The following is a 10,599-nucleotide window of genomic DNA, read 5'->3' on the forward strand; positions in this document are numbered from 1 at the left end:
TAAGTGGAGAGGGGCTGAGTGGGGGCCACATCCTCTACCCCTGGATTGAGGCAGAGACAGGAATGCAGGAGTTATGAGGCCAGGAGGAAGGCAGGCAAGAAGAAACATCAAATAAAAACCTAGGGGGTAGGGCAGCCAGCCAGAAGAGAGAAGACACCTAGCCAAATACATAAATAATCCTGGGAAGCCAGAGTAGAAGTCAGTAATTCCCCACTGCCTGCAAGCCTGTGGTTAAGGAGCTGAGACTGGATCTTCTGAGGCAAAGGACTGCCTATAGCCATGCCCTGTAGAAGACAGCCTCCAGCCACCCTGACCATCTTGCACAGGGATCTGGATGAAGAACAATGTTTAACTGAAATCACACTTCTGTGCCATTTTTACCCCCAGTGCAATGGCACAGTAAATAATTCCAGTTTGCCTTATTATACAGCCCACCTGACAAGCAAAGGCAAACATATTTTTGAAGAAGCAGAGCCAAGAGAGTGCATGTAGTCTCCACACTGAGAGTGTCCCAGACTCAGTAAACTTAGTGTCTTTAGTTTAATGTGGTGTTAAATACAGAACCTACTCAGATAAGAACCTGGTGCATTAACATCTGAGGAGCTGTAAACCGTAGATAGCATAGTTCTCAAAAAACCTTTTCTTAGATACACTGAAGTCCTTGGTGGGAATGTTAACATAACACAAAGTAATAATTCTGGAAATGGGTGTGAGGTTTATCCATTCTTTTCTTAAAGTAATCTGGATAAATGCCAATATTTCATATATAACTCTAATAAATGGGTGCACCTAAACAAAATTATTCTCTGGAAGTTTGAAAACTCCACAGCTTGTAGCTCCAAAGAGTCAGTGACTGTGGTCTTCATGCCCTAACCAGGTGTGTACTGAAAGAAAACCAAATGTTTACTTTTGAGATATATTTCCACATATGCCAAGTTTCCTATCTCTTTCTGTAATGACATTGTGTCACAAAACTCAAAGAATGTCCACCTGAGAAAAAATGCTAAGTGGCTGAAACGGCAATGAACTGATTTATCTGCTGCAGGAAGGTGATGTATGTCTGAATATCTGTCCCAAAAAAGAAGTGGAGGCAAAAACATTAAAATGGCCAGCCAATGCTCTGTAATTGGCAGGAATCTATTTTGTCACTGACTGTGACAGAGTTTGCAAAACCTATTAAGACATCAGATGTGTAAAAAACTAAGGAAAACACATTGTAAGTGTATTTCCTGGAACAAGGATCTTATTGCTATAATGCCTTTAAAAATTGTAATTCTCTGAAAAGAAGAAATGTTGTAGATGCATTAACTTACACACTTAAGTTTTGAAATAAATTCAGGGACTTAGGCAGACTACAAAAAAAATCTGCGAAACAACAGATATAAATGTACTGGAAAAACAAAAAGCAAGCTGTAATTTTCTGCAATAATCCACTGTTTCATGTGGGACACACTCTCTGAAGTTAATGTGGATAAACAGAAGGATGTGGCCCAAATATGATCTCCAGGGAGACCTACAAGAAGAAAAGACCATTCGTAAAGGAATCAGGCTTGAGACACACCCATGTAAAACACTGCATAGTATGTTTTAAAATTGATGTTTTCAAAACAGCAACGTATCACAGCATAAAAGTCATGACCTAGTCCTGTGAGATGTCACAAAGAGATGTGGCCATTCACTCACTTTCCAGCTGAGTCAGAGAGCTCAGTGTTTGGAAGAAGCTCTCAGGCACACTGAGAGCAGGTAACTGGTAACACAGCACTGCCCCACGGACCTGAGGCCCTTGTCAGCATGGTCCTCAGGTGACAAATCCATTCCCCGTGCAGGAGAGAGTTGTGGCAACCTGCCCTTTCTCAATGCAGATGAAGAACAACAATTCCCTCTTCTGCACAATTTTCAAGGATTGGTGGATCAGTCACATCTCAACCAATATCCCTTGGGGTATTCAGAAATACTTTTCAATAAAGAAGTATTCTATCAAATGTTACCCTTTTAACTCCCAGCTCTTTATTCCATAGAACAGGATAAAAAATTGCTTGCAATTTTTGTAGAGAGAAAAAAGGAAGAATACTTTGCGCTGTCTTGAGACTCGACGATTTCTGCATTGTCTTGATCAAAAATACCATAAAATTTCCTTTGAGGGGACTGCAAGAAACAGATCTTTGAGTGGAATAGATCAGGAAGCTGTATGGAATAAGAGATGGTGATAACATGGGCTACAGCTTTGCTACATGAGCTGCAATAACTTATTATTGACATTTGGTCTTTGAAAACATATTTGCTTCTCCACTGCAGGCTAGAAGAGTGGACTACAAACAATGTTTAGTCAAAACTGGAGACACAATGTTAGTTCTTAAGTAAAGCAAATAAGAACAGTTGAGGAAATAAAACATCCAGGTTTAGAGAAAAGTTTGAACTCAATATTCTTTAAAATATGTCAAATTTATCTGTCAATTTCTCAGATAGAGGCCCTCAAGCCATCAAAATCCATATAAAATTTAGGATTTAGGAACTGAAGCTAGGAGGGATGCAATTCTTGGCCCTTGTGATGGTTTGATTCTCAGGTTATGAACACCATGGCTTCAGGTATAATGAAATGTGTATATCACACCAGTAGATGAAGTTTGGAGCAGAGAGTGAAATAGAAAGGTGGAAAAGAAAACAGACATCAAAGGAAACTTCAGTTCCATGTGGCAGAAAACTATTTGGACACACAGAAACTGTATAGCCACATCTGTGAATATAAAAACAACAGTGAAAAAGACAAGTTTTCCCTTTTTATTACAACCCCCTGACTAGAAGACACAGTTTGCATGGGAAACCGCAGTTGTTCTGGGTTTATGTTCAGGTGAGACTGGTGGTTGCTATCCCTGCTCCTCATCTGGGGTTGTTGCCAAAACCAGGTGTTCTGCTGGATGCAGCTGGAGGGGGGCTGTCCCATGAGTGGGGTGGGGTGCTGCATGGAGCCCAGAGCTGGCCATGACCCCTGATGGGTGCTGTCCTACAGGTGCCAAGAGCCCTTGACACTTTTGGGGACCAGTGAACCCAGAGGAAAAGCTCCCCATGGTGCTGGGCCCAGCCCTGACCAGAGACAGTGCAGAGATTTGGATTAGATTGGCCATGGCTGAGCCAAAATCCTGTGTCCTGGGTGGAGGTGGTGTGCATGGAGGTCACCGGGAAGACTGTCAAGGAGAGTTGGGGTTGAAGGTACCTTCAGGGAACTGACACAGAAGTCACAAGTCAAACCAGAAGCATTATTCTGCTCAGGAATTTGAAGCATTCTGGTAAAGACAGTTTCACGGGAGGTTACTTGAGCAGAAATGTGCTCTGCTGTCGTCCTCTCCACTCAAGCACTTGCTAGCGCAGCCCGGGAGATTATTTCTCATTATTTATTATTTCCCATGATTAGGAAAGCAGGGTCTCTTACATCAACTCAAAGTAACAAACACACCAAGGCACTGCTGAAATAATGCAGCCAAACAGTTCCTCACCAGCACAGCAATGCAGGCAAGCTCCAGCTTTTGCCTGGTTGCTCTGGTTCCCGGTCGGAGGACAGTCCACTGCAGCTGTGCAGCCCAACACCCAATTCTGTGTGCAGATTCCCACTTCCCGCTTTTGAAAACTCAGTCCAGATTTCCTTTCACTCTGGGGCTTCATGAGCTGTGGATGTGTTTTCAAATACCAAACACACTGACTGCATTTTGGAAGGGTCTCACTGTAAACACTCAATGAGCTTTTCCTGCAAACTTCATTGTTACAAAATTACAAATGACATGGAAATGAAAACAGGTCAAACCAAATTACAAACATGCATTTTCTGTTAAGAATCCATTTCTCAATGTATGAACTCATTTTCTTGGGAAGTATGCCAAAGCATTGTTTTGAATTTATGTCTATCTCTACCAACATGGGATTACAAATACGAAAAAGATGCCAGAACTTATTGTAGGCAGAAGAATGCGGAAATAAGGATAAACCTTTGCTAAAGTCTGCTACAGAATATTTCGTATCTGTGTCTATTACTGGTTGTATGGGATACTCTGGACATTTTTAATTCAAATCCCTATGGGGTGTGATAAAATGGCTTGTATTGTAAAATGCCAACAATCCAAGTAGCACACATCCAACAGGTAAGAAAGATACCCTTTAATGGCACAGTCATTAGCAAGGAGCCCTTATTAGAGGCTGGTAATGTCCTGCTCCTTGTAGGCACACATTCACCATCTGACTCAGTGTTGTGTCATATGACTGTGAAGACCATGGCCTGACTACTTTCCTTCCTTCCCAGACTAAAAGTTTCTCCTGTTCCACCTTCCAAACTGGACAGTTAATGTTTCTAATGGAGCAGAAGTCCTTCATTGGCTCTGGACTATTTGTGAGTTCTAACTCCTTGTAATATATATACAGTCATTTATTTGAAATGTCCCTGACTCCTTAAGAATATTTCACCTAAATATTATATGTTGCCAGTATAAGGACTATATACTAAAAATATCTGTTTTCAGAAGCTGAAAACTACAAAAATACCTGCTGACACATTTTTCTTGGGGATGTTTTAAGCAACTCAAGAGCAAATGCAATTAGAGTGTTGTAAATTGGAATGATTGTACTGATAACAGTTGAGTTCTTGTTTCATTGTAATTGGTATAAAACTTTTTTCTGCCTTCCAAATAATTTTTTTGAAAGTGGAACTACCATGACTACAAAAACTAACAGCAGAAGTAGAGGAGCAGATGGAGTAATCAGACAGTCTTGACTATACATTATAAACTCCTGCTGAAGGAGAGGTTAGCCTACCAGAGGCTACTTGCATGATGACATTACTTGCAGAAGGCTGCTGTTGACACCATAACATTAAGCATGGCTGAAGTAATCTTCCAAGTCTAATGTAGAAAGTTTCATTTCCCTTGAGATCTACTTCTATGAGGGTGACACTGCAGGATGCCTTGGGGACAATATCACTATCACAGTATCAGTCTCACTAGCACCTTTCTCAGATAAAAAATGCCTGCCTCTGTTGTTCAGAAAACTGATACTAGTAATCAGTAAATCACCCAACAGTAAACTCATTTAAGCAAAGCAATTGATGCTGTGGTTTGAGATGTAGAAGACTTGTAAAACACATACCTGCCTCTTCCTACAACTGTAAAAGGGCTCTGTGCTGGCAGAAACCTCTCAGAGGGTAATGGAGAGATGGATTTGAGCCATGCTGCAGCACGAAGGGAGGGAGCGCCAGAGGCTGTGGTGGCTGGGCCATCATGACACAGAGCTGTGTCCACTTCCAGGTGCATACCAAGGAGCTGTGCTGTCACCTGCCTCTGTGCTATTCCTGAAGTTTCCCTGCAGCTCAGGTCTTTAAGGCGTGTGGGATCCATCCTGCAGTCCTCAGCCCCAAGCAAGTCTGGGTGCAGGACTCACAGGATCACAGCACTAGGTCCTCTAAGAGGGGACATTTTAAGGAAGGAGGTGTTCTCTTGTGTTTATTGAAATACTACTCTGCAGCATTTATTACACAGCTGCATGCACTATATCAAGCAAAATAATATAATAACTACTTTAAGTAACAAACAACCAGTAAAAATTTGGTATTTCCTACAGGCTTTCTTGTCAAAACCTTTAGCTGATTTGTACTTTATATTCTCTGTTCACAAAATAAAGCCATGGTGTTGGCCTGAGCTGTTTCTCGTAAGGATAAAACAGCTAGCATTTCTATTATATTTTTAAATGTTACATGCTGTTTTGGTTAATAAGTCATGATCTCTATTAGTGAGAGCATGACAAAAACTAGCCAAGCCTCTGCTGAACAAGAGTACTGCACTGCACACCTGCTCAGCAAGCAGCAAACATGTTTTATGTACTTCACTAAAGGATAATATTTTTCTTTCAGCAACATATTTTGCTTTGGCCACAGTGATTTTTGCTTCATTATCCTGCTGGTATTTTGATATTCATAAACAAGTCTCAGAACAGTTTTAAAACCTGATTTAAAGGAGTAGTTCAGCAGTAGAAAACAACAGAGCCTCTGTCTACATATATCTTCTGCAGCATTCAGCCTCTTCCCTGAGGTGTTGGACTTCAGACACATTTTATTAACATTCTGGAGTTGTACCCTCCTGACTAACCAGCCATTAGCTGGCTCACTGATCCTTAACTGCAGATCACTTTCTCTCTTATATAGGCTGCATTTCCCTTAGGTTCCAAAATAATTAGTCTCCCGGCTATGGATGTGATTTCTGTTTAAAGGAAAGCAGAAGAAGCACCTCAGCCACTGCTGGCAAGCATCTTTATTCATGTTAAGTTCCTTCTCTGGTTGGTATTCACAGAGCACAAGATTCTAATTCTACTTAATAATTAGACTAATACCAGACATACTTACATTTGCCTTCCAGAGCAATTTTCGACACAGTAAGCAGGGAGTTGCATGCACAGAGCTCCCATAGCAACATGTTATTGTTAACCAAAGTTGTGTGCACAGCTCCATGTGCTAAAAATTCAGCAAGGACCAATTCAGCTGTCAGATACACAGGGGCAACTCCCACGGGATGTCAGTGGAAGGCTCAGATGGCAGAACAACCTCATAAAAATATAATATTGTGTTATAATAATAATCACCCAAAACTCTGCTAGGTCAATACTGTGAGCTGACCTGCTTTGGATCACTGAGATAAACGCCTGTGCTCTCTCTTTTGCCAGACCTGAATATAAGGGAATTGTCACTATAAAATATTTGAGTACTGTTTGTTAAAATATGCTCTAGGTGCGATACCTGTATACTAAGGAAGTATTGGTGCATCCTGATGAAGTGTGACTGCAAGCATCACTTTGGAGAACTGAAATGGAAAAAACTGCTCTTGATCTTAGACTACTAAAAAAAATACCACAAGTGATGTCAGAAGGAGATAAGCTCAATGCAAATATTCACCACATAAAAAATAAAAATATTTTCTTGCATATCATATACTGACCTCTTCATTTAAGAAAGGGAAAAAAAAAGGAATAAAATTGCTGTGCCTGAGGAATCACTTTTGCATAGAGTCACAAAAATCCAGTGGACTTTCCTCAAGCATTTAAGAGTCACTGTTTGATTTGATTTGTTTTGATTGCCTTTTAATCATATTATGCCTTCTGATTTGGCCTCCTATTTATTGAATATGTCACAAGCAATCAGAGTTGTAATAGACTAAAGAAATTTTACAAAAAGAATAGATATCTAGTAAGCAACTTTTGCCTCTCATACTTCCTGCATTGCATAACTTTAGTGACTCTAGGAACATGTTTTAGCTCAGGTTACTGGATATCATGAACCAATGAGAACAAATGCAATAAGTGGTAGGTCCCCACAGAAAGTACTGAGTGAATTCAGCTCCCTGCACCTATATGCAGAGGCATGAGAGCTATTCCCCTCCTCATGTTTGCATCTTCCTAAGGTAGGCAGGACTAGGCTCCCTCTGTCCCCCTGCCAAGACTCCTCTGAGTGAGAGGCTCTGTGCTGCCGCAAGCCCAGTTACATCTGCCATTTCTAGGTGCCTTCTTGGATCACAGTCAATCATGGCTGCAAATGCTGAGATTCAGACACCTTACCTTACCTGCAAATACAGCAATGTAATGCATAATAGCACCCTGAGTTTTGCAAAAGTAACACGGAAAATAACATTTTCTTTTACAGACAGACTCAGTCCTCTGACATATCTACTTCATAAAAGGATGACTGGTTTTTCAGTCAAGCACATGAAGCCAGGGAGGGAGTCTTCTTAATTCCCTGGGAGGGGAGTACTTGGGCAATCTGCATGTTTACTTTTTTTCCCCCCTTATAATATTGGATTCCATCTTCCTTGATAAGTCATTTTAAAATGTACATTTCAGGCATTTACTTTGATCTGTTTTCCTGGTAATTAAATTGCCAGTCTTTAAACTGACAATTTAAAATAATCCTAATTAAGACAACTTCCCCAAACTTCAAATACCGGTTTTGAATTCTAGTGTGAAGAGAATGAATAATGATTCTCTGAGTATTCACTTTAACACTGTCTACTTCTCCCACACAAGGAAATTGATTTTCTCACCTGTCATGTTAACTAAGGGCACAATCCTGCAAATTCTTCCTTCTGCAAGTCGGTCTTAGTCAGAGAGCAATCCACTGGAACTAATGACAAGATTTGCTCACGTGAATAAAGATGGCCTGGATAAGATCATTTGGATAAATGTGCAAATGTGTAAGTGCACTGACTAAGCCTGTGCAAAATGACCATTTGATACATGCTGAAGAAGCTTAAGATTCTTCTCCCTTGTGAAACAGTAACTGCAGTTCACATAGGAAGTGGGAATAAAGATTTTTACAGGTTGAAATAAAAATAATTATCATGGACACGTAGACATATGCAGTGAATTGCTTTCAGTCTGTATCTGAGTAATTTATGATCAGATGATCTGACCGTAAAACATTTATAAAAACCTGCATAACTAACTACGGACATCATTGTGTACCGTGCAATTATGACACTTACAGAATACTTAGACAGACAAGAGTTTATGAGCTCTTGTGACAGTCAGGAAAATATGAAAAATATGTAATTTGAATGCCCTACTACTAATAGTCTACAGAGGCTGTGAAACAATTTTATATTACTATGTTTACCTCAGCCTTTTATATTTACATATTGGAATGTATATTGGAGGGTTTAATTGTGAGGCTGTCAAAAGTAAAAGCACTTTGAGAAAACCAAACCATGCCATATTACAGGAGGAAAAAAAAAGATTCAAAAGTCTTTTGTTCAAATGGAAATACAGAAAACAACATGTTGTTTAAGCAGGATTTTATTTTCTTCTACTCGAGTGATGAAGAGGCTTTTGTAAAGAAAGGCTTTCATCTTACATATGCAGTACTCCATCACAACATAATTACCCTAATTTGTATTCCACTGTAGAAATAGGCTTTTTCAGCTTAAACAAATTAAGCAACAATCACTAAGTGTACATGACCGGCATTCTTTCAAGTAACCTGTTATCAGCTCTGGCTACAGCTTTATCTTGATAAAATGGAAATCCTTTTTGATTTTCCTACTTTCCCAGCCCCCCCACCCCAGGATTATGCCAGTCAGATTGCCTACAGAGGCACCATGATTCACCGGCTGGAGAAAGGGATGGTGCACCCAGAGATTATTTCCTACAGCCTCACTAAATCATTATGTGATCTGGGTCAAATCCTGACTGCCTTTGGACCCCTATTTAGGAGAGGGCCTAAGTACACACTTAACTCTGCACATGTGAGTAACCCAGCCACACTCTGAAGGTCCTTTAAACAGCTGCATGTGCTCTCTGTTGAATAGAGGCTGTTCTGCTGCTCTTTTCTTCTGGCTTTGGTTGATATTATGTGTCCGGAAGGATGACAGGACAAGCTCCATCTGTAGTTATATTGCTTGTCCCTTAGCTGTGTAACTATGGATATCCCTGCTGTTTGTACACATTCTTCTAAATATTAATCTCACTCTGACCCAGTGGATCACTTCAGTGAGGCTCTGCCTTCATCACCTTCTACTCCTCAGTTCCTCCAGGGATGACCAGGGTATCTTCCCCACTGCTGGATTTGGATGAGATAAAGTCTCACTGCTGCTCGCTTTACAAGGTACAGCTGTGGAAATGGCATCTGGCTTCACGTGGGCTTGTTAAGATACTTTTATTAAAAAAACCCCAAAAAACAACACCAAAGAGAGGAGAAATAAGGCCATTCCAGAAGTGTGGTAGGAGGATAGAGGTACCTGTCTGCTCACGAGGCAGTAGTTACCAGAATTTGGACATTTCCCCAGGGAATAAAATTATCTTTCTTCAGCCCTAAAGGAGGTTGATCCACCACACAGAGACCTTTTCAAAGTAGGGAGCTCTCAGCAGGAATGAGACGAATGGGAAGAGAATGTACCTAGCTCCAAAGAGTGGGAACTATAGCTGCTTCGCCTGGAGTGCTGGAGAAACAGTGTGATCTTCTCTGACGCAGCTGAGATCAGCTGTCAGAAATAAGAGAATTAGGGGTGGCAGCTGGGGAATGCTACCTTCCCCAGAGTTTTCCATCTCCCTCTCTTTCCCAGCCATCCCTTGCAGACTTCCCTTTCTCCTACAATCCCTACAGACTGTCAGAGAGGACCAATCTCAAGGCTGCTTCACGAGGGAGGGTGAGCTGAGGATGATCAGAGCACAGGCATGGCAGTGCCCTCACTGTTGGGTGAGCAGAGCAACAGTTTTGAAGGCAACAGGTCTCATCAACAGTGCAGCAAGCTGAAATGGGGCTCCTGAACATGGGCAGAGGGTGTGGATTCATGAGACTTCAGGGGAGGAGGCATGGAAAATGGGGTGAGTTTTCAGGGAATCATGTCAACCAGGAGCTGAGGGTGGACACAGCCCAGGTGAGGCAGTCCCACAGCAGCCCAGTGGAGTGGTGATAGCAATAGGTCCCACTGACAGTCCAACCATCATCAGGCAGAGACAAGGTCCAAGGTCAACCCAGAAGATCTGAACAATAATTCAGGAACAGGCAGCTCAGATCAGGCCTAACGAGCCAGACCTGAGCTGAAAAGAGGTAATTGAGCTGATAACATGGATACAGTGAGG

The sequence above is a fragment of the Haemorhous mexicanus genome, chromosome 2 (assembly GCF_027477595.1).
Source record: "Haemorhous mexicanus isolate bHaeMex1 chromosome 2, bHaeMex1.pri, whole genome shotgun sequence".
Classification (NCBI taxonomy): Eukaryota; Metazoa; Chordata; class Aves; order Passeriformes; family Fringillidae; genus Haemorhous; species Haemorhous mexicanus.